The 24,097-nt window shown below is 40.8% G+C and overlaps 11 non-coding genes across 11 annotated transcripts; all 11 read left to right on the forward strand.

Annotated features, from left to right (window-relative positions):
- Nucleotides 1-3,024: 3,024 nt before the first annotated feature.
- On the forward strand, nucleotides 3,025-3,096 carry trnaq-uug (transfer RNA glutamine (anticodon UUG)). Its single transcript has one exon. It is a non-coding gene; the product is annotated as a tRNA-Gln (tRNA).
- A 2,190-nt stretch (nucleotides 3,097-5,286) lies between these two features.
- On the forward strand, nucleotides 5,287-5,359 carry trnaf-gaa (transfer RNA phenylalanine (anticodon GAA)). The gene has a single exon. It is a non-coding gene; the product is annotated as a tRNA-Phe (tRNA).
- Nucleotides 5,360-6,636: 1,277 nt separating this feature from the next.
- trnaf-gaa (transfer RNA phenylalanine (anticodon GAA)) lies at nucleotides 6,637-6,709 on the forward strand. The gene has a single exon. It is a non-coding gene; the product is annotated as a tRNA-Phe (tRNA).
- A 2,382-nt stretch (nucleotides 6,710-9,091) lies between these two features.
- Nucleotides 9,092-9,163, forward strand: trnaq-uug (transfer RNA glutamine (anticodon UUG)). Its single transcript has one exon. It is a non-coding gene; the product is annotated as a tRNA-Gln (tRNA).
- A 1,584-nt stretch (nucleotides 9,164-10,747) lies between these two features.
- Nucleotides 10,748-10,819, forward strand: trnaq-uug (transfer RNA glutamine (anticodon UUG)). Its single transcript has one exon. It is a non-coding gene; the product is annotated as a tRNA-Gln (tRNA).
- A 1,110-nt stretch (nucleotides 10,820-11,929) lies between these two features.
- trnaf-gaa (transfer RNA phenylalanine (anticodon GAA)) lies at nucleotides 11,930-12,002 on the forward strand. Its single transcript has one exon. It is a non-coding gene; the product is annotated as a tRNA-Phe (tRNA).
- A 2,070-nt stretch (nucleotides 12,003-14,072) lies between these two features.
- Nucleotides 14,073-14,145, forward strand: trnaf-gaa (transfer RNA phenylalanine (anticodon GAA)). Its single transcript has one exon. It is a non-coding gene; the product is annotated as a tRNA-Phe (tRNA).
- A 2,376-nt stretch (nucleotides 14,146-16,521) lies between these two features.
- trnaq-uug (transfer RNA glutamine (anticodon UUG)) lies at nucleotides 16,522-16,593 on the forward strand. Its single transcript has one exon. It is a non-coding gene; the product is annotated as a tRNA-Gln (tRNA).
- A 1,577-nt stretch (nucleotides 16,594-18,170) lies between these two features.
- On the forward strand, nucleotides 18,171-18,242 carry trnaq-uug (transfer RNA glutamine (anticodon UUG)). The gene has a single exon. It is a non-coding gene; the product is annotated as a tRNA-Gln (tRNA).
- Nucleotides 18,243-19,500: 1,258 nt separating this feature from the next.
- trnaf-gaa (transfer RNA phenylalanine (anticodon GAA)) lies at nucleotides 19,501-19,573 on the forward strand. Its single transcript has one exon. It is a non-coding gene; the product is annotated as a tRNA-Phe (tRNA).
- Nucleotides 19,574-21,176: 1,603 nt separating this feature from the next.
- Nucleotides 21,177-21,249, forward strand: trnaf-gaa (transfer RNA phenylalanine (anticodon GAA)). Its single transcript has one exon. It is a non-coding gene; the product is annotated as a tRNA-Phe (tRNA).
- Nucleotides 21,250-24,097: the final 2,848 nt, after the last annotated feature.

A 24,097-nucleotide genomic window follows, 5' to 3' on the forward strand; every position in this document is an offset into this window, starting at 1 on the left:
AATAATCCAATAACACATAAGGTGTGTGTGTGACAGTGTGTGTGTGTGTGTGTGTGTGTGTGTGTGTGTGTGTCAGTGTGGTTAGTGAGAGGGAGAGAGAGAGAGAGAGAGAGAGAGATTATTAAGTGACAGCCCGAAAGCTGATTTCGCAATAGCTGGAGATAAAGCAGCTGTGTTCATCACACAGAGACGCGGTTTTACGAGCGAGGCTCGTAAAAGTCCTGCGTTATTTGACTCTAATGGATGAACTCAGTTGCTGTCTCACCCGTGATGGCGAAAATGCACAACAATTAAATTTGGTTGGACCACAATACAGCAAAACAAATTCGTGATAATTAATACCCTGAGTATTAATAATTAGCGGACATGGCGTTCCGTAAACTGTACAAGCAAAAACCTTGAAACACAAGAATAACACGCTATAATATTCTATCTCTGCCCAGACGTAAACTCTTACTTGAATCGCATGAGGTCACAGGTAGAATGTGTTTTCCTCCGTCCTTTAACTTTGACCCGGTTCCTTGAGGCTCGGGTGATGACGGGAGGCTGTTTCCTCGTGCTGTCGGCGGGCGGTACGGATGTTGATTCTCGGCGGGCTGGCGGAGAACTCAGAAATGTCGACTTGATTGAAGATGGAAGAGAAATCTTTAATCTCTTCACTTCTGTAGGCCAAAGGATGAAGATGCGAATTGCTCGTCTGTCTCCTTCGGATCCGTTAGAGTGTTCGGTTGAACACAGAGTAATCTCAACTCGTCCAGCAAGATGGAGATTGTATGGCTACAGTTTCAAGTCGGACATTACTTCCTTAAGCCACGAGGTTGCACCGGAGAGCAGCAAAAACCTAGGTCCCTATTCGGTGAACGAAGTCGCTAGAAGCGAAATCTTTAAGCATTTCAGAATTATTTGAACTCCTGATGATGTCATGTTTGAGGGACGTTCTGTTGTGTGCCTCATCCAATAGGAGTTGAGAGCTCGATCCTTTAGAGGGCAAGGCTTCATGGATCTGTAGTCTGTTTTGGACTCACTTTTTTTGATTTTGGCGCGATTTTAAACAGTAAAATTTGCGACATAGAAGGTGGGGGCTTGAGTTATGTTTTTATGACTGTTAGGCATGCCTTTGTCTTCTATGTGAACACATGAGGCCCAACACCATGTACTTATATATAAAAAGAGTGGCATCATGTAAATCAATGAGGATTTCGGCAATTGTCTCTGTTTTCTGCTTTTGCACCATGTTCTTGTTCAAACTCCTTTCCAAAGAGCAATTACACTCTCAAATCTCAGTAAGTCCATGAGTACTTCACCATGCACTTATATAAAAAAGAGTGGCATCATGTAAATCCATGGGGTATTGGCTGAAAATGCTCAGTTGGGAGAGAGTTAGACTGAAGATCTAAAGGTCCCTGGTTCAATCCTGGGTTTCAGCAACTCTCTTAGTTGGCTGCTTTTGCACCATGTCCTTGTATATACTCCTTTCCAAAGAGCAATTACACTCTCAACTCCCAGTGGGCTATAAAGGAAAGAGGATGGTTCCATATTGTAATGGAAAGCACTTTGGTCTTTGAATCCACATTTCCGAGTTCACATCTGAATTGAACCTTCTTAGAAATTTGTGCCCAAAACAGGGGTTGGCTGCTGAAATTCCCATAAAAAGTCCTAAAGTGTGCCAATTTCCACAAAGCTTTTTCATTCTCCACACCCAGGGGAGCGCTTATGTGCAAATGTCAGTTCTGAGCTGTAATGGTTAGCAGTCTGGAGTCTAAATCCACTGAACTGCGCTCAAATCTCAATGCAACCTTCAATGGCTTTTGCACCAAAGGTTCAGAGGAGCCAATAAAAAGTACTTTCCAAAAGCAGTCAGCCTCCAAAGCTCATCTAATGAAAGTGTTCACACTCAGCTGCGAGAGGCAGAGATCTGTCAAAAGGGAATGCAGATCGATGCCCTGTATCAAAAGTGTGTTTTGTGGTTAAGTAGCTTAGCACCCATGAAGAATGTGACATGGCAACTGTTCCCAAGGAAACTTCAATGCACATTAAATTTCCTTCCTTTCAAGAAAGAAAGGAATGAAGATGAGTGATCACTATATGAGAAATGGAACAAATGAAAAAAAAATTAGATTAGCATTTTTGTTAGAATTTTTGGTTGATTTGACATGTTGTTGACCTGAATACTTGCTCAAGACTTTTGAAGAATTCTCAATTTCCCCATTCACATAGAGTGCATGACTGAAAAATGCTGTACATGGGAGTGGCATGCTGCAATATCTGCTGGCCAGGTCAATGAATACTTCACCATGCACTTATATAAAAAAGAGTGGCATCATGTAAATCCATGAGGGTTTAGGCAACTGTCTCTGTTGGCTGCTTTTGCACCATGTCCTTGTTCAAACTCCTTTCCAAAGAGCAATTACACTCTCAACTCTCAGTAAGTCCATGAGTACTTCACCATGCACTTACATAAAAAAGAGTGGCATCATGTAAATCCATGAGGGTTTAGGCAACTGTCTCTGTTGGCTGATTTTCACCATGTCCTTTTTTCAAACTCCTTTCCAAAGATCAATTACACTCTCAGCTCCAAGTAGGTCCAAGAGTACTTTAACATGCACTTATGAGTGGCATCATGTAAACCACTCTTATATATAAAACTATGCATGCAAAAAAAAAAGTGTGGCATCATGTTAATCCATGAGGTTCTGACTAAAATAGCTCAGTTGGGAGTGCACTCAACTGAATGTTTAGAGGTTCCTGATTCAATCCCAGGTTTCAGTAACTCTCTTAGTTGGCTGCTTTTGCACCATGTCCTTGTTCAAACTCTTTTCCAAAGAGCAATTACACTCTCAACTCTCAGCGGGTCCATGAATACTTCACCATGCACTTACATAAAAAAGAGTGGCATCATGTAAATCCATGAGGGTTTATGCAGCTGTCTTTGTTGGCTGTTTTTGAAACATGTCCTTGTTCAAAGTGCTTTCCAAAGAGCAATTACACTCTCAACTCCCAGTAGGCTTAGAATGGTCTGTGGTTGGTTCCATGGTGTAATGGTTAGCACTTTGGACTTTGAATCCAGTGATTTGAGTTCAAATCTCAGTGGAACCTCATTAGCCTCTTGTGCCCAAAAACAAAAGTTGGCTATTGAAAGTACTAAAACCTGCTTTTGTCTTGCCAATTTCCACTAAGCATATTCGTTCTCAACACCCAGGGGATCTCTCAGGAGCAAATATCAGTTCTGAGCTGTAATGGTTAGCAGTCTGGAGTCTAAATCCAGTGAACTGAGCTCAAATCTCAATGCAACCTTCAATGGCTTTTGCACCAAAGGTTCAGAGGAGCCAATAAAAAGTACTTTCCAAAAGCAGTCAGCCTCCAAATATCATCTAATGAAAGTGTTCACACACTGCTGTGAGAGGCAGAGATCTGTCAAAAGGGAATGCAGATCGATGCCCTGCATCAAAAGTGAGTTTTGTGGTTAAGTAGCTTAGCACCCATGAAGAATGTGACATGGCAACTGTTCCCAAGGAAACTTCAATGCACATTAAAATTTCCTTTCAAGAAAGAAAGGAATGAAGATGAGTGAGCACTATATGAGAAATGGAACAAATGAAAAAAAAAATTAGATTAGCGTTTTTGTTAGAATGTTTTGTTGCTTTGACATGTTGTTGACCTGTATACTTGCCCAAGACTTTTGAAAAAAATCTCGATTTCCTCATTCACATAGAGTGCATGACTGAAAAATGCTGTACATGGGTGTGGCATGCTGCAATACTCTGCTGGCCAGGTCCACGAGTACTTCACCATGCACATATATCAATAAAGAGTGGCATCATGTAAATCCATGAGGGTTTAGGCAGCTGTCTCTGTTTGCTGCTTTTGCACCATGTCCTTGTTCAAACTCCTTTCCAAAGATCAATTACACTCTCAGCTGCCATTAGGTCCAAGAGTACTTTTACATGCACTTATATCTATCTAAAAAAAAGAGTGGCATAATGTAAATCCATGAGGGTTTAGGCAGCTGTCTCTGTTGGCTGCTTTTGCACCATGTCCTTGTTCAAACTCCTTTCCAAAGAGCAATTACACTCTCAACTCTAAGTAGGTCCATGAGTACTTCACCATGCACTTACATAAAAAAGAGTGGCATCATGTAAATCCATGAGGGGTTAGGCAACTGTCTCTGTTGGCTGCTTTTGCACCATGTCCTTTTTTCAAACTCCTTTCCAAAGAGCAATTACACTCTCAACTCCCAGTGGGCTAAAAAGGAAAGAGGATGGTTCCATATTGTAATGGAAAGCACTTTGGTCTTTGAATCCACATTTCCGAGTTCACTTCTGAATTGAACCTTCTTAGCAATTGGTGCCCAAAACAGGGGTTGGCTGCTGAAATTCCCATAAAAAGTCCTAAAGTGTGCCAATTTCCACAAAGCTTTTTCGTTCTCCACACCCAGGGGAGCGCGTAGGTGCAAATGTCAGTTCTGAGCAGTAGTGGTTAGCAGTCTGGAGTCTAAATCCAGTAAACTGAGCTCAAATCTCAATGCAACCTTCAATGGCTTTTGCACCAAAGGTTCAGAGGAGCCAATAAAAAGTACTTTCCAAAAGCAGTCAGCCTCCAAATCTCATCTAATGAAAGTGTTCACACACTGCTGCGAGAGGCAGAGATCTGTCAAAAGGGAATGCAGATCGATGCCCTGTATCAAAAGTGTGTTTTGTGGTTAAGTAGCTTAGCACCCATGAAGAATGTGACATGGCAACTGTTCCCAAGGAAACTTCAATGCACATTAAATTTCCTTTCAAGAAAGAAAGGAATGAAGATGAGTGATCACTATATGAGAAATGGAAAAAATGAAAAAAAAAAATTAGATTAGCGTTTTTGTTAGAATTTTTTGTTGCTTTGACATGTTGTTGACCTGTATACTTGCCCAAGACTTTTGAAAAAAATCTCAATTTCCTCATTCACATAGAGTGCATGACTGAAAAATGCTGTACATGGGTGTGGCATGCTGCAATACTCTGCTGGCCAGGTCCACGAGTACTTCACCATGCACATATATCAATAAAGAGTGGCATCATGTAAATCCATGAGGGATTAGGCAGCTGTCTCTGTTTGCTGCTTTTGCACCATGTCCTTGTTCAAACTCCTTTCCAAAGATCAATTACACTCTCAGCTCCCAGTAGGTCCAGGAGTACTTTAACATGCACTTATGAGTGGAATCATGTAAACCACTCTTATACATAAAACTCTATAGATATAAAAAAAAAGAGTATCATCATGTAAATCCATGGGGTACTCACTGAAAAAGCCGAAATAGCTCAGTTGGGAGAGCGTTAGACTGAAGACCTAAAGGTCCCTGGTTCAATCCCGGGTTTCAGCAGTTCTCTCAGATGGTTGCTTTTGCACCATGTCCTTGTATATACACCTTTCCAAAGAACAATTACAATCTCAAAATTCAGTAGGTCCATGAGTACTTCACCATGCACTTACATACAATTAAGTGGAATCATGTAAATCCATGAGGGGTTAGGCAACTGTCTCTGTTGGCTGCTTTTGCACCATGTTCTTGTTCTAACTCCTTTCCAAAGAGCAATTACACTCTCAACTCCCAGTGGGCTAAAAAGGAAAGAGGATGGTTCCATATTGTAATGGAAAGCACTTTGGTCTTTGAATCCACATTTCCGAGTTCACTTCTGAATTGAACCTTCTTAGCAATTGGTGCCCAAAACAGGGGTTGGCTGCTGAAATTCCCATAAAAAGTCCTAAAGTGTGCCAATTTCCACAAAGCTTTTTCATTCTCCACACCCAGGGGAGCGCGTAGGTGCAAATGTCAGTTCTGAGCTGTAATGGTTAGCAGTCTGGAGTCTAAATCCAGTGAACTGAGCTCAAATCTCAATGCAACCTTCAATGGCTTTTGCACCAAAGGTTCAGAGGAGCCAATAAAAAGTACTTTCCAAAAGCAGTCAGCCTCCAAATCTCATCTATTGAAAGTGTTCACACTCTGCTGCGAGAGGCAGAGATCTGTCAAAAGGGAATGCAGATCGATGCCCTGTATCAAAAGTGTGTTTTGTGGTTAAGTAGCTTAGCACCCATGAAGAATGTGACATGGCAACTGTTCCCAAGGAAACTTCAATGCACATTAAATTTCCTTTCAAGAAAGAAAGGAATGAACATGAGTGAGCACTATATGAGAAATGGAACAAATGAAAAAAAATTAGATTAGCGTTTTTGTTAGAATTTTTTGTTGATTTGACATGTTGTTGTCCTGTATACTTGCCCAAGACTTTTCAAAAAAATCTCAATTTCCTCATTCACATAGAGTGCATGACTGAAAAATGCTGTACATGGGTGTGGCATGCTGCAATACTCTGCTGGCCAGGTCCACGAGTACTTCACCATGCACATATATCAATAAAGAGTGGCATCATGTAAATCCATGAGGGATTAGGCAGCTGTCTCTGTTTGCTGCTTTTGCACCATGTCCTTGTTCAAACTCCTTTCCAAAGATCAATTACACTCTCAGCTCCCAGTAGGTCCAGGAGTACTTTAACATGCACTTATGAGTGGAATCATGTAAACCACTCTTATACATAAAACTCTATAGATATAAAAAAAAAGATTATCATCATGTAAATCCATGGGGTACTCACTGAAAAAGCCGAAATAGCTCAGTTGGGAGAGCGTTAGACTGAAGACCTAAAGGTCCCTGGTTCAATCCCGGGTTTCGGCAGTTCTCTCAGATGGTTGCTTTTGCACCATGTCCTTGTATATATGCCTTTCCAAAGAACAATTACACTCTCAACACTCAGTAGGTCCATGAGTACTTCAACATGCACTTACATAAAAAAGAGTGGAATCATGTAAATCCATGAGGGGTTAGGCAACTGTCTCTGTTGGCTGCTTTTGCACCATGTTCTTGTTCTAACTCCTTTCTAAAGAGCAATTACACTCTCAACTCCCAGTGGGCTAAAAAGGAAAGAGGATGGTTCCATATTGTAATGGAAAGCACTTTGGTCTTTGAATCCACATTTCCGAGTTCACTTCTGAATTGAACCTTCTTAGCAATTGGTGCCCAAAACAGGGGTTGGCTGCTGAAATTCCCATAAAAAGTCCTAAAGTGTGCCAATTTCCACAAAGCTTTTTCATTCTCCACACCCAGGGGAGCGCGTAGGTGCAAATGTCAGTTCTGAGCTGTAATGGTTAGCAGTCTGGAGTCTAAATCCAGTGAACTGAGCTCAAATCTCAATGCAACCTTCAATGGCTTTTGCACCAAAGGTTCAGAGGAGCCAATAAAAAGTACTTTCCAAAAGCAGTCAGCCTCCAAATCTCATCTATTGAAAGTGTTCACACTCTGCTGCGAGAGGCAGAGATCTGTCAAAAGGGAATGCAGATCGATGCCCTGTATCAAAAGTGTGTTTTGTGGTTAAGTAGCTTAGCACCCATGAAGAATGTGACATGGCAACTGTTCCCAAGGAAACTTCAATGCACATTAAATTTCCTTTCAAGAAAGAAAGGAATGAACATGAGTGAGCACTATATGAGAAATGGAACAAATGAAAAAAAATTAGATTAGCGTTTTTGTTAGAATTTTTTGTTGATTTGACATGTTGTTGTCCTGTATACTTGCCCAAGACTTTTCAAAAAAATCTCAATTTCCTCATTCACATAGAGTGCATGACTGAAAAATGCTGTACATGGGTGTGGCATGCTGCAATACTCTGCTGGCCAGGTCCACGAGTACTTCACCATGCACATATATCAATAAAGAGTGGCATCATGTAAATCCATGGGGGTTTAGGCAGCTGTCTCTGTTTGCTGCTTTTGCACCATGTCCTTGTTCAAACTCCTTTCCAAAGATCAATTACACTCTCAGCTGCCATTAGGTCCAAGAGTACTTTTACATGCACTTATATCTATCTAAAAAAAAGAGTGGCATAATGTAAATCCATGAGGGTTTAGGCAGCTGTCTCTGTTGGCTGCTTTTGCACTATGTCCTTGTTCAAACTCCTTTCCAAAGAGCAATTACACTCTCAACTCTCAGTAGGTCCATGAGTACTTCACCATGCACTTACATAAAAAAGAGTGGCATCATGTAAATCCATGAGGGTTTAGGCAACTGTCTCTGTTGGCTGCTTTTGCACCATGTCCTTGTTAAAGCTCCTTTCCAATGATCAATTACACTCTCAACTCCCAGTGGGTCCAAGAGTACTTTGACATGCACTTATATATATCTAAAAAAAAGAGTGGCATAATGTAAATCCATGAGGGTTTAGGCAGCTGTCTCTGTTGGCTGCTTTTGCACTATGTCCTTGTTCAAACTCCTTTCCAAAGAGCAATTACACTCTCAACTCTCAGAAGGTCCATGTGTACTTCACCATGCACTTACATAAAAAAGAGTGGCATCATGTAAATCCATGAGGGTTTAGGCAACTGTCTCTGTTGGCTGCTTTTGCACCATGTCCTTGTTAAAGCTCCTTTCCAAAGATCAATTACACTCTCAACTCCCAGTAGGTCCAAGAGTACTTTGACATGCACTTATATATATCTAAAAAAAAGAGTGGCATCATGTAAATCCATGAGGGTTTAGGCAGCTGTCTCTCTTAGCTGCTTTTGAAACATGTCCTTGTTCAAACTCCTCTCCAAAGAGCAATTACACTCTCAGCTCCCAGTAGGTCCAAGAGTACTTTAACATGCACTTATGAGTGGCATCATGTAAACCACTCTTGTATATAAAACTATGCATGCAAAAAAAAATGTGGCATCATGTTAATCCATGAGGTTCTGACTGAAATAGCTCAGTTGGGAGTGCACTCAACTGAATGTTTAGAGGTTCCTGATTCAATCCCAGGTTTCAGTAACTCTCTTAGTTGGCTGCTTTTGCAACATGTCCTTGTTCAAACTCTTTTCCAAAGAGCAATTACACTCTCAACTCTCAGCGGGTCCATGAATACTTCACCATGCACTTACATAAAAAAGAGTGGCATCATGTAAATCCATGAGGGTTTATGCAGCTGTCTTTGTTGGCTGTTTTTGAAACATGTCCTTGTTCAAAGTGCTTTCCAAAGAGCAATTACACTCTCAACTCCCAGTAGGCTTAGAAGGGTCTGTGGTTGGTTCCATGGTGTAATGGTTAGCACTTTGGACTTTGAATCCAGTGATTTGAGTTCAAATCTCAGTGGAACCTCATTAGCCTCTTGTGCCCAAAAACAGAAGTTGGCTATTGAAAGTACTAAAACCTGCTTTTGTCTTGCCAATTTCCACTAAGCATATTCGTTCTCAACATCCAGGGGATCTCTCAGGAGCAAATATCAGTTCTGTGCTGTAATGGATAGCAATCTGGAGAATAAATCTAGTGAGTTGAACTCAATGCAACTTTCATTGACTTTTGCACCAAAGGTTCAGAGGAGCCAATAAAAAGTACTTTCCAAAAGCAGTCAGCCTCCAAATCTCATCTATTGAAAGTGTTCACACTCTGCTGCGAGAGGCAGAGATCTGTCAAAAGGGAATGCAGATCGATGCCCTGTATCAAAAGTGTGTTTTGTGGTTAAGTAGCTTAGCACCCATGAAGAATGTGACATGGCAACTGTTCCCAAGGAAACTTCAATGCACATTAAATTTCCTTTCAAGAAAGAAAGGAATGAACATGAGTGAGCACTATATGAGAAATGGACCAAATGAAAAAAAAAATTAGATTAGCGTTTTTGTTAGAATTTTTTGTTGATTTGACATGTTGTTGACCTGTATACTTGCCCAAGACTTTTCAAAAAAATCTCAATTTCCTCATTCACATAGAGTGCATGACTGAAAAATGCTGTACATGGGTGTGGCATGCTGCAATACTCTGCTGGCCAGGTCCACAAGTACTTCACCATGCACATATATCAATAAAGAGTGGCATCATGTAAATCCATGGGGGTTTAGGCAGCTGTCTCTGTTTGCTGCTTTTGCACCATGTCCTTGTTCAAACTCCTTTCCAAAGATCAATTACACTCTCAGCTGCCATTAGGTCCAAGAGTACTTTTACATGCACTTATATCTATCTAAAAAAAAGAGTGGCATAATGTAAATCCATGAGGGTTTAGGCAGCTGTCTCTGTTGGCTGCTTTTGCACCATGTCCTTGTTAAAGCTCCTTTCCAAAGATCAATTACACTCTCAACTCCCAGTAGGTCCAAGAGTACTTTGACATGCACTTATATATATCTAAAAAAAAGAGTGGCATCATGTAAATCCATGAGGGTTTAGGCAGCTGTCTCTCTTAGCTGCTTTTGAAACATGTCCTTGTTCAAACTCCTCTCCAAAGAGCAATTACACTCTCAGCTCCCAGTAGGTCCAAGAGTACTTTAACATGCACTTATGAGTGGCATCATGTAAACCACTCTTGTATATAAAACTATGCATGCAAAAAAAAATGTGGCATCATGTTAATCCATGAGGTTCTGACTGAAATAGCTCAGTTGGGAGTGCACTCAACTGAATGTTTAGAGGTTCCTGATTCAATCCCAGGTTTCAGTAACTCTCTTAGTTGGCTGCTTTTGCACCATGTCCTTGTTCAAACTCTTTTCCAAAGAGCAATTACACTCTCAACTCTCAGCGGGTCCATGAATACTTCACCATGCACTTACATAAAAAAGAGTGGCATCATGTAAATCCATGAGGGTTTATGCAGCTGTCTTTGTTGGCTGTTTTTGAAACATGTCCTTGTTCAAAGTGCTTTCCAAAGAGCAATTACACTCTCAACTCCCAGTAGGCTTAGAAGGGTCTGTGGTTGGTTCCATGGTGTAATGGTTAGCACTTTGGACTTTGAATCCAGTGATCTGAGTTCAAATCTCAGTGGAACCTCATTAGCCTCTTGTGCCCAAAAACAGAAGTTGGCTATTGAAAGTACTAGAACCTGCTTTTGTCTTGCCAATTTCCACTAAGCATATTCGTTCTCAACACCCAGGGGATCTCTCAGGAGCAAATATCAGTTCTGTGCTGTAATGGATAGCAATCTGGAGAATAAATCTAGTGAGTTGAACTCAATGCAACTTTCATTGACTTTTGCACCAAAGGTTCAGAGGAGCCAATAAAAAGTACTTTCCAAAAGCAGTCAGCCTCCAAATCTCATCTATTGAAAGTGTTCACACTCTGCTGCGAGAGGCAGAGATCTGTCAAAAGGGAATGCAGATCGATGCCCTGTATCAAAAGTGTGTTTTGTGGTTAAGTAGCTTAGCACCCATGAAGAATGTGACATGGCAACTGTTCCCAAGGAAACTTCAATGCACATTAAATTTCCTTTCAAGAAAGAAAGGAATGAACATGAGTGAGCACTATATGAGAAATGGACCAAATGAAAAAAAAAATTAGATTAGCGTTTTTGTTAGAATTTTTTGTTGATTTGACATGTTGTTGACCTGTATACTTGCCCAAGACTTTTCAAAAAAATCTCAATTTCCTCATTCACATAGAGTGCATGACTGAAAAATGCTGTACATGGGTGTGGCATGCTGCAATACTCTGCTGGCCAGGTCCACAAGTACTTCACCATGCACATATATCAATAAAGAGTGGCATCATGTAAATCCATGGGGGTTTAGGCAGCTGTCTCTGTTTGCTGCTTTTGCACCATGTCCTTGTTCAAACTCCTTTCCAAAGATCAATTACACTCTCAGCTGCCATTAGGTCCAAGAGTACTTTTACATGCACTTATATCTATCTAAAAAAAAGAGTGGCATAATGTAAATCCATGAGGGTTTAGGCAGCTGTCTCTGTTGGCTGCTTTTGCACCATGTCCTTGTTAAAGCTCCTTTCCAAAGATCAATTACACTCTCAGCTCCCAGTAGGTCCAGGAGTACTTTAACATGCACTTATGAGTGGAATCATGTAAACCACTCTTATACATAAAACTCTATAGATATTAAAAAAAAAAAGAGTAGCATCATGTAAATCCATGGGGTACTCACTGAAAAAGCCGAATTAGCTCAGTTGGGAGAGCGTTAGATTGAAGATCTAAAGGTCCCTGGTTCAATCCCGGGTTTCGGCAATTCTCTTAGTTGGCTGCTTTTGCACCATGTCCTTGTATATACGCCTTTCCAAAGAACAATTACACTCTCAACACTCAGTAGGTCCATGAGTACTTCACCATGCACTTACATAAAAAAGAGTGGAATCATGTAAATCCATGAGGGGTTAGGCAACTGTCTCTGTTGGCTGCTTTTGCACCATGTTCTTGTTCTAACTCCTTTCCAAAGAGCAATTACACTCTCAACTCCCAGTGGGCTAAAAAGGAAAGAGGATGGTTCCATATTGTAATGGAAAGCACTTTGGTCTTTGAATCCACATTTCCGAGTTCACTTCTGAATTGAACCTTCTTAGCAATTGGTGCCCAAAACAGGGGTTGGCTGCTGAAATTCCCATAAAAAGTCCTAAAGTGTGCCAATTTCCACAAAGCTTTTTCGTTCTCCACACCCAGGGGAGCGCGTAGGTGCAAATGTCAGTTCTGAGCTGTAATGGTTAGCAGTCTGGAGTCTAAATCCAGTGAACTGAGCTCAAATCTCAATGCAACCTTCAATGGCTTTTGCACCAAAGGTTCAGAGGAGCCAATAAAAAGTACTTTCCAAAAGCAGTCAGCCTCCAAATCTCATCTATTGAAAGTGTTCACACTCTGCTGCGAGAGGCAGAGATCTGTCAAAAGGGAATGCAGATCGATGCCCTGTATCAAAAGTGTGTTTTGTGGTTAAGTAGCTTAGCACCCATGAAGAATGTGACATGGCAACTGTTCCCAAGGAAACTTCAATGCACATTAAATTTCCTTTCAAGAAAGAAAGGAATGAACATGAGTGAGCACTATATGAGAAATGGAACAAATGAAAAAAAATTAGATTAGCGTTTTTGTTAGAATTTTTTGTTGATTTGACATGTTGTTGACCTGTATACTTGCCCAAGACTTTTCAAAAAAATCTCAATTTCCTCATTCACATAGAGTGCATGACTGAAAAATGCTGTACATGGGTGTGGCATGCTGCAATACTCTGCTGGCCAGGTCCACGAGTACTTCACCATGCACATATATCAATAAAGAGTGGCATCATGTAAATCCATGGGGGTTTAGGCAGCTGTCTCTGTTTGCTGCTTTTGCACCATGTCCTTGTTCAAACTCCTTTCCAAAGATCAATTACACTCTCAGCTGCCATTAGGTCCAAGAGTACTTTTACATGCACTTATATCTATCTAAAAAAAAGAGTGGCATCATGTAAATCCATGAGGGTTTAGGCAGCTGTCTCTGTTGGCTGCTTTTGCACTATGTCCTTGTTCAAACTCCTTTCCAAAGAGCAATTACACTCTCAACTCTCAGTAGGTCCATGAGTACTTCACCATGCACTTACATAAAAAAGAGTGGCATCATGTAAATCCATGAGGGTTTAGGCAACTGTCTCTGTTGGCTGCTTTTGCACCATGTCCTTGTTAAAGCTCCTTTCCAATGATCAATTACACTCTCAACTCCCAGTAGGTCCAAGAGTACTTTGACATGCACTTATATATATCTAAAAAAAGAGTGGCATCATGTAAATCCATGAGGGTTTAGGCAGCTGTCTCTGTTGGCTGCTTTTGCACTATGTCCTTGTTCAAACTCCTTTCCAAAGAGCAATTACACTCTCAACTCTCAGAAGGTCCATGTGTACTTCACCATGCACTTACATAAAAAAGAGTGGCATCATGTAAATCCATGAGGGTTTAGGCAACTGTCTCTGTTGGCTGCTTTTGCACCATGTCCTTGTTAAAGCTCCTTTCCAATGATCAATTACACTCTCAACTCCCAGTAGGTCCAAGAGTACTTTGACATGCACTTATATATATCTAAAAAAAAGAGTGGCATCATGTAAATCCATGAGGGTTTAGGCAGCTGTCTCTCTTGGCTGCTTTTGAAACATGTCCTTGTTCAACCTCCTTTCCAAAGATCAATTACACTCTCAGCTCCCAGTAGGTCCAGGAGTACTTTAACATGCACTTATGAGTGGAATCATGTAAACCACTCTTATACATAAAACTCTATAGATATAAAAAAAAAAAAAAGAGTAGCATCATGTAAATCCATGGGGTACTCACTGAAAAAGCCGAAATAGCTCAGTTGGGAGAGCGTTAGACTGAAGATCTAAAGGTCCCTCGTTCAATCACGGGTTTCGGCAATTCTCTTAGTTGGCTGCTTTTGCACCATGTCCTTGTATATACGCCTTTCCAAAGAACAATTACACTCTCAACACTCAGTAGGTCCATGAGTACTTCACCATGCACTTACATAAAAAAGAGTGGAATCATGTAAATCCATGAGGGGTTAGGCAACTGTCTCTGTTGGCTGCTTTTGCACCATGTTCTTGTTCTAACTCCTTTCCAAAGAGCAATTACACTCTCAACTCCCAGTGGGCTAAAAAGGAAAGAGGATGGTTCCATATTGTAATGGAAAGCACTTTGGTCTTTGAATCCACATTTCCGAGTTCACTTCTGAATTGAACCTTCTTAGCAATTGGTGCCCAAAACAGGGGTTGGCTGCTGAAATTCCCATAAAAAGTCCTAAAGTGTGCCAATTTCCACAAAGCTTTTTCGTTCTCCACACCCAGGGGAGCGCGTAGGTGCAAATGTCAGTTCTGAGCTGTAATGGTTAGCAGTCTGGAGTCTAAATCCAGTGAACTGAGCTCAAATCTCAATGCAACCTTCAATGGCTTTTGCACCAAAGGTTCAGAGGAGCCAATAAAAAGTACTTTCCAAAAGCAGTCAGCCTCCAAATCTCATCTATTGAAAGTGTTCACACTCTGCTGCGAGAGGCAGAGATCTGTCAAAAGGGAATGCAGATCGATGCCCTGTATCAAAAGTGTGTTTTGTGGTTAAGTAGCTTAGCACCCATGAAGAATGTGACATGGCAACTGTTCCCAAGGAAACTTCAATGCACATTAAATTTCCTTTCAAGAAAGAAAGGAATGAACATGAGTGAGCACTATATGAGAAATGGAACAAATGAAAAAAAATTAGATTAGCGTTTTTGTTAGAATTTTTTGTTGATTTGACATGTTGTTGACCTGTATACTTGCCCAAGACTTTTGAAAAAAATCTCAGTTTCCTCATTCACATAGAGTGCATGACTGAAAAATGCTGTACATGGGTGTGGCATGCTGCAATACTCTGCTGGCCAGGTCCACGAGTACTTCACCATGCACATATATCAATAAAGAGTGGCATCATGTAAATCCATGGGGGTTTAGGCAGCTGTCTCTGTTTGCTGCTTTTGCACCATGTCCTTGTTCAAACTCCTTTCCAAAGATCAATTACACTCTCAGCTGCCATTAGGTCCAAGAGTACTTTTACATGCACTTATATCTATCTAAAAAAAAGAGTGGCATAATGTAAATCCATGAGGGTTTAGGCAGCTGTCTCTGTTGGCTGCTTTTGCACTATGTCCTTGTTCAAACTCCTTTCCAAAGAGCAATTACACTCTCAACTCTCAGTAGGTCCATGAGTACTTCACCATGCACTTACATAAAAAAGAGTGGCATCATGTAAATCCATGAGGGTTTAGGCAGCTGTCTCTGTTGGCTGCTTTTGCACTATGTCCTTGTTCAAACTCCTTTCCAAAGAGCAATTACACTCTCAACTCTCAGTAGGTCCATGAGTACTTCACCATGCACTTACATAAAAAAGAGTGGCATCATGTAAATCCATGAGGGTTTAGGCAACTGTCTCTGTTGGCTGCTTTTGCACCATGTCCTTGTTAAAGCTCCTTTCCAATGATCAATTACACTCTCAACTCCCAGTAGGTCCAAGAGTACTTTGACATGCACTTATATATATCTAAAAAAAAGAGTGGCATAATGTAAATCCATGAGGGTTTAGGCAGCTGTCTCTGTTGGCTGCTTTTGCACTATGTCCTTGTTCAAACTCCTTTCCAAAGAGCAATTACACTCTCAACTCTCAGAAGGTCCATGTGTACTTCACCATGCACTTACATAAAAAAGAGTGGCATCATGTAAATCCATGAGGGTTTAGGCAGCTGTCTCTCTTAGCTGCTTTTGAAACATGTCCTTGTTCAAACTCCTCTCCAAAGAGCAATTACACTCTCAGCTCCCAGTAGGTCCAAGAGTACTTTAACATGCACTTATGAGTGGCATCATGTAAACCACTCTTATATATAAAACTATGCATGCAAAAAAAAAAGTGTGGCATCATGTTAATCCATGAGGTTCTGACTGAAATAGCTCAGTTGGGAGTGCACTCAACTGAATGTTTAGAGGTTCCTGATTCAATCCCAGGTTTCAGTAACTCTCTTAGTTGGCTGCTTTTGCACCATGTCCTTGTTCAAACTCTTTTCCAAAGAGCAATTACACTCTCAACTCTCAGCGGGTCCATGAATACTTCACCATGCACTTACATAAAAAAGAGTGGCATCATGTAAATCCATGAGGGTTTATGCAGCTGTCTTTGTTGGCTGTTTTTGAAACATGTCCTTGTTCAAAGTGCTTTCCAAAGAGCAATTACACTCTCAACTCCCAGTAGGCTTAGAAGGGTCTGTGGTTGGTTCCATGGTGTAATGGTTAGCACTTTGGACTTTGAATCCAGTGATCTGAGTTCAAATCTCAGTGGAACCTCATTAGCCTCTTGTACCCAAAAACAGAAGTTGGCTATTGAAAGTACTAAAACCTGCTTTTGTCTTGCCAATTTCCACTAAGCATATTCGTTCTCAACACCCAGGGGATCTCTCAGGAGCAAATATCAGTTCTGTGCTGTAATGGATAGCAATCTGGAGAATAAATCTAGTGAGTTGAACTCAATGCAACTTTCATTGACTTTTGCACCAAAGGTTCAGAGGAGCCAATAAAAAGTACTTTCCAAAAGCAGTCAGCCTCCAAATCTCATCTAATGAAAGTGTTCACACACTGCTGCGAGAGGCAGAGATCTGTCAAAAGGGAATGCAGATCGATGCCCTGTATCAAAAGTGTGTTTTGTGGTTAAGTAGCTTAGCACCCATGAAGAATGTGACATGGCAACTGTTCCCAAGGAAACTTCAATGCACATTAAATTTCCTTTCAAGAAAGAAAGGAATGAAGATGAGTGAGCACTATATGAGAAATGGAACAAATGAAAAAAAAATTAGATTAGCGTTTTTGTTAGAATTTTTTGTTGATTTGACATGTTGTTGACCTGTATACTTGCCCAAGACTTTTCAAAAAAATCTCAATTTCCTCATTCACATAGAGTGCATGACTGAAAAATGCTGTACATGGGTGTGGCATGCTGCAATACTCTGCTGGCCAGGTCCACGAGTACTTCACCATGCACATATATCAATAAAGAGTGGCATCATGTAAATCCATGGGGGTTTAGGCAGCTGTCTCTGTTGGCTGCTTTTGCACTATGTCCTTGTTCAAACTCCTTTCCAAAGAGCAATTACACTCTCAACTCTCAGTAGGTCCATGAGTACTTCACCATGCACTTACATAAAAAAGAGTGGCATCATGTAAATCCATGAGGGTTTAGGCAACTGTCTCTGTTGGCTGCTTTTGCACCATGTCCTTGTTAAAGCCCTTTCCAATGATCAATTACACTCTCAACTCCCAGTAGGTCCAAGAGTACTTTGACATGCACTTATATATATCTAAAAAAAAGAGTGGCATCATGTAAATCCATGAGGGTTTAGGCAGCTGTCTCTCTTAGCTGCTTTTGAAACATGTCCTTGTTCAAACTCCTCTCCAAAGAGCAATTACACTCTCAGCTCCCAGTAGGTCCAAGAGTACTTTAACATGCTCTTATGAGTGGCATCATGTAAACCACTCTTATATATAAAACTATGCATGCAAAAAAAAAAAGTGTGGCATCATGTTAATCCATGAGGTTCTGACTGAAATAGCTCAGTTGGGAGTGCACTCAACTGAATGTTTAGAGGTTCCTGATTCAATCCCAGGTTTCAGTAACTCTCTTAGTTGGCTGCTTTTGCACCATGTCCTTGTTCAAACTCTTTTCCAAAGAGCAATTACACTCTCAACTCTCAGCGGGTCCATGAATACTTCACCATGCACTTACATAAAAAAGAGTGGCATCATGTAAATCCATGAGGGTTTATGCAGCTGTCTTTGTTGGCTGTTTTTGAAACATGTCCTTGTTCAAAGTGCTTTCCAAAGAGCAATTACACTCTCAACTCCCAGTAGGCTTAGAAGGGTCTGTGGTTGGTTCCATGGTGTAATGGTTAGCACTTTGGACTTTGAATCCAGTGATCTGAGTTCAAATCTCAGTGGAACCTCATTAGCCTCTTGTACCCAAAAACAGAAGTTGGCTATTGAAAGTACTAAAACCTGCTTTTGTCTTGCCAATTTCCACTAAGCATATTCGTTCTCAACACCCAGGGGATCTCTCAGGAGCAAATATCAGTTCTGTGCTGTAATGGATAGCAATCTGGAGAATAAATCTAGTGAGTTGAACTCAATGCAACTTTCATTGACTTTTGCACCAAAGGTTCAGAGGAGCCAATAAAAAGTACTTTCCAAAAGCAGTCAGCCTCCAAATCTCATCTAATGAAAGTGTTCACACACTGCTGCGAGAGGCAGAGATCTGTCAAAAGGGAATGCAGATCGATGCCCTGTATCAAAAGTGTGTTTTGTGGTTAAGTAGCTTAGCACCCATGAAGAATGTGACATGGCAACTGTTCCCAAGGAAACTTCAATGCACATTAAATTTCCTTTCAAGAAAGAAAGGAATGAAGATGAGTGAGCACTATATGAGAAATGGAACAAATGAAAAAAAAATTAGATTAGCGTTTTTGTTAGAATTTTTTGTTGATTTGACATGTTGTTGACCTGTATACTTGCCCAAGACTTTTCAAAAAATCTCAATTTCCTCATTCACATAGAGTGCATGACTGAAAAATGCTGTACATGGGTGTGGCATGCTGCAATACTCTGCTGGCCAGGTCCACGAGTACTTCACCATGCACATATATCAATAAAGAGTGGCATCATGTAAATCCATGGGGGTTTAGGCAGCTGTCTCTGTTGGCTGCTTTTGCACTATGTCCTTGTTCAAACTCCTTTCCAAAGAGCAATTACACTCTCAACTCTCAGTAGGTCCATGAGTACTTCACCATGCACTTACATAAAAAAGAGTGGCATCATGTAAATCCATGAGGGTTTAGGCAACTGTCTCTGTTGGCTGCTTTTGCACCATGTCCTTGTTAAAGCCCTTTCCAATGATCAATTACACTCTCAACTCCCAGTAGGTCCAAGAGTACTTTGACATGCACTTATATATATCTAAAAAAAAGAGTGGCATCATGTAAATCCATGAGGGTTTAGGCAGCTGTCTCTCTTGGGTGCTTTTGAAACATGTCCTTGTTCAACCTCCTTTCCAAAGATCAATTACACTCTCAGCTCCCAGTAGGTCCAGGAGTACTTTAACATGCACTTATGAGTGGAATCATGTAAACCACTCTTATACATAAAACTCTATAGATATAAAAAAAAAAGAGTAGCATCATGTAAATCCATGGGGTACTCACTGAAAAAGCTGAAATAGCTCAGTTGGGAGAGCGTTAGACTGAAGATCTAAAGGTCCCTGGTTCAATCCTGGATTTCAGCAATTCTCTTAGTTGGCTGCTTTTGCACCATGTCCTTGTATATACGCCTTTCCAAAGAACAATTACACTCTCAACACTCAGTAGGTCCATGAGTACTTCACCATGCACTTACATAAAAAAGAGTGGAATCATGTAAATCCATGAGGGGTTAGGCAACTGTCTCTGTTGGCTGCTTTTGCACCATGTTCTTGTTCTAACTCCTTTCCAAAGAGCAATTACACTCTCAACTCCCAGTGGGCTAAAAAGGAAAGAGGATGGTTCCATATTGTAATGGAAAGCACTTTGGTCTTTGAATCCACATTTCCGAGTTCACTTCTGAATTGAACCTTCTTAGCAATTGGTGCCCAAAAACAGGGGTTGGCTGCTGAAATTCCCATAAAAAGTCCTAAAGTGTGCCAATTTCCACAAAGCTTTTTCGTTCTCCACACCCAGGGGAGCGCGTAGGTGCAAATGTCAGTTCTGAGCTGTAATGGTTAGCAGTCTGGAGTCTAAATCCAGTGAACTGAGCTCAAATCTCAATGCAACCTTCAATGGCTTTTGCACCAAAGGTTCAGAGGAGCCAATAAAAAGTACTTTCCAAAAGCAGTCAGCCTCCAAATCTCATCTATTGAAAGTGTTCACACTCTGCTGCGAGAGGCAGAGATCTGTCAAAAGGGAATGCAGATCGATGCCCTGTATCAAAAGTGTGTTTTGTGGTTAAGTAGCTTAGCACCCATGAAGAATGTGACATGGCAACTGTTCCCAAGGAAACTTCAATGCACATTAAATTTCCTTTCAAGAAAGAAAGGAATGAACATGAGTGAGCACTATATGAGAAATGGAACAAATGAAAAAAAATTAGATTAGCGTTTTTGTTAGAATTTTTTGTTGATTTGACATGTTGTTGACCTGTATACTTGCCCAAGACTTTTCAAAAAAATCTCAGTTTCCTCATTCACATAGAGTGCATGACTGAAAAATGCTGTACATGGGTGTGGCATGCTGCAATACTCTGCTGGCCAGGTCCACGAGTACTTCACCATGCACATATATCAATAAAGAGTGGCATCATGTAAATCCATGGGGGTTTAGGCAGCTGTCTCTGTTTGCTGCTTTTGCACCATGTCCTTGTTCAAACTCCTTTCCAAAGATCAATTACACTCTCAGCTGCCATTAGGTCCAAGAGTACTTTTACATGCACTTATATATATCTAAAAAAAAGAGTGGCATCATGTAAATCCATGAGGGTTTAGGCAGCTGTCTCTGTTGGCTGCTTTTGCACCATGTCCTTGTTAAAGCTCCTTTCCAATGATCAATTACACTCTCAACTCCCAGTAGGTCCAAGAGTACTTTGACATGCACTTATATATATCTAAAAAAAAGAGTGGCATCATGTAAATCCATGAGGGTTTAGGCAGCTGTCTCTCTTGGCTGCTTTTGAAACATGTCCTTGTTCAACCTCCTTTCCAAAGATCAATTACACTCTCAGCTCCCAGTAGGTCCAGGAGTACTTTAACATGCACTTATGAGTGGAATCATGTAAACCACTCTTATACATAAAACTCTATAGATATTAAAAAAAAAAAGAGTAGCATCATGTAAATCCATGGGGTACTCACTGAAAAAGCTGAAATAGCTCAGTTGGGAGAGCGTTAGACCGAAGATCTAAAGGTCCCTGGTTCAATCCCGGGTTTTGGCAATTCTCTTAGTTGGCTGCTTTTGCACCATGTCCTTGTTCAAACTCCTTTCCAAAGATCAATTACACTCTCAGCTGCCATTAGGTCCAAGAGTACTTTTACATGCACTTATATCTATCTAAAAAAAAGAGTGGCATAATGTAAATCCATGAGGGTTTAGGCAGCTGTCTCTGTTGGCTGCTTTTGCACTATGTCCTTGTTCAAACTCCTTTCCAAAGAGCAATTACACTCTCAACTCTCAGTAGGTCCATGAGTACTTCACCATGCACTTACATAAAAAAGAGTGGCATCATGTACATCCATGAGGGTTTAGGCAGCTGTCTCTGTTGGCTGCTTTTGCACTATGTCCTTGTTCAAACTCCTTTCCAAAGAGCAATTACACTCTCAACTCTCAGTAGGTCCATGAGTACTTCACCATGCACTTACATAAAAAAGAGTGGCATCATGTAAATCCATGAGGGTTTAGGCAACTGTCTCTGTTGGCTGCTTTTGCACCATGTCCTTGTTAAAGCTCCTTTCCAATGATCAATTACACTCTCAACTCCCAGTAGGTCCAAGAGTACTTTGACATGCACTTATATATATCTAAAAAAAAGAGTGGCATAATGTAAATCCATGAGGGTTTAGGCAGCTGTCTCTGTTGGCTGCTTTTGCACTATGTCCTTGTTCAAACTCCTTTCCAAAGAGCAATTAAACTCTCAACTCTCAGTAGGTCCATGAGTACTTCACCATGCACTTACATAAAAAAGAGTGGAATCATGTAAATCCATGAGGGGTTAGGCAACTGTCTCTGTTGGCTGCTTTTGCACCATGTTCTTGTTCTAACTCCTTTCCAAAGAGCAATTACACTCTCAACTCCCAGTGGGCTAAAAAGGAAAGAGGATGGTTCCATATTGTAATGGAAAGCACTTTGGTCTTTGAATCCACATTTCCGAGTTCACTTCTGAATTGAACCTTCTTAGCAATTGGTGCCCAAAACAGGGGTTGGCTGCTGAAATTCCCATAAAAAGTCCTAAAGTGTGCCAATTTCCACAAAGCTTTTTCGTTCTCCACACCCAGGGGAGCGCGTAGGTGCAAATGTCAGTTCTGAGCTGTAATGGTTAGCAGTCTGGAGTCTAAATCCAGTGAACTGAGCTCAAATCTCAATGCAACCTTCAATGGCTTTTGCACCAAAGGTTCAGAGGAGCCAATAAAAAGTACTTTCCAAAAGCAGTCAGCCTCCAAATCTCATCTATTGAAAGTGTTCACACTCTGCTGCGAGAGGCAGAGATCTGTCAAAAGGGAATGCAGATCGATGCCCTGTATCAAAAGTGTGTTTTGTGGTTAAGTAGCTTAGCACCCATGAAGAATGTGACATGGCAACTGTTCCCAAGGAAACTTCAATGCACATTAAATTTCCTTTCAAGAAAGAAAGGAATGAACATGAGTGAGCACTATATGAGAAATGGAACAAATGAAAAAAAATTAGATTAGCGTTTTTGTTAGAATTTTTTGTTGATTTGACATGTTGTTGACCTGTATACTTGCCCAAGACTTTTCAAAAAAATCTCAATTTCCTCATTCACATAGAGTGCATGACTGAAAAATGCTGTACATGGGTGTGGCATGCTGCAATACTCTGCTGGCCAGGTCCACGAGTACTTCACCATGCACATATATCAATAAAGAGTGGCATCATGTAAATCCATGGGGGTTTAGGCAGCTGTCTCTGTTTGCTGCTTTTGCACCATGTCCTTGTTCAAACTCCTTTCCAAAGATCAATTACACTCTCAGCTGCCATTAGGTCCAAGAGTACTTTTACATGCACTTATATCTATCTAAAAAAAAGAGTGGCATAATGTAAATCCATGAGGGTTTAGGCAGCTGTCTCTGTTGGCTGCTTTTGCACTATGTCCTTGTTCAAACTCCTTTCCAAAGAGCAATTACACTCTCAACTCTCAGTAGGTCCATGAGTACTTCACCATGCACTTACATAAAAAAGAGTGGCATCATGTAAATCCATGAGGGTTTAGGCAACTGTCTCTGTTGGCTGCTTTTGCACCATGTCCTTGTTAAAGCTCCTTTCCAATGATCAATTACACTCTCAACTCCCAGTAGGTCCAAGAGTACTTTGACATGCACTGATATATATCTAAAAAAAGAGTGGCATCATGTAAATCCATGAGGGTTTAGGCAGCAGTCTCTCTTGGCTGCTTTTGAAACATGTCCTTGTTCAACCTCCTTTCCAAAGAGCAATTACACTCTCAACCCTCAGTAGGTCCATGAGTACTTCACCATGCACTTATATAAAAAAGAGTGGCATAATGTAAATCCATGAGGGTTTAGGCAGCTGTCTCTGTTGGCTGCTTTTGCACTATGTCCTTGTTCAAACTCCTTTCCAAAGAGCAATTACACTCTCAACTCTCAGTAGGTCCATGAGTACTTCACCATGCACTTACATAAAAAAGAGTGGCATCATGTAAATCCATGAGGGTTTAGGCAACTGTCTCTGTTGGCTGCTTTTGCACCATGTCCTTGTTAAAGCTCCTTTCCAATGATCAATTACACTCTCAACTCCCAGTAGGTCCAAGAGTACTTTGACATGCACTTATATATATCTAAAAAAAGAGTGGCATCATGTAAATCCATGAGGGTTTAGGCAGCTGTCTCTCTTGGCTGCTTTTGAAACATGTCCTTGTTCAACCTCCTTTCCAAAGATCAATTACACTCTCAGCTCCCAGTAGGTCCAGGAGTACTTTAACATGCACTTATGAGTGGAATCATGTAAACCACTCTTATACATAAAACTCTATAGATATTAAAAAAAAAAAGAGTAGCATCATGTAAATCCATGGGGTGCTCACTGAAAAA

The sequence above is a fragment of the Myxocyprinus asiaticus genome, chromosome 19 (assembly GCF_019703515.2).
Source record: "Myxocyprinus asiaticus isolate MX2 ecotype Aquarium Trade chromosome 19, UBuf_Myxa_2, whole genome shotgun sequence".
Classification (NCBI taxonomy): domain Eukaryota; kingdom Metazoa; phylum Chordata; class Actinopteri; order Cypriniformes; family Catostomidae; genus Myxocyprinus; species Myxocyprinus asiaticus.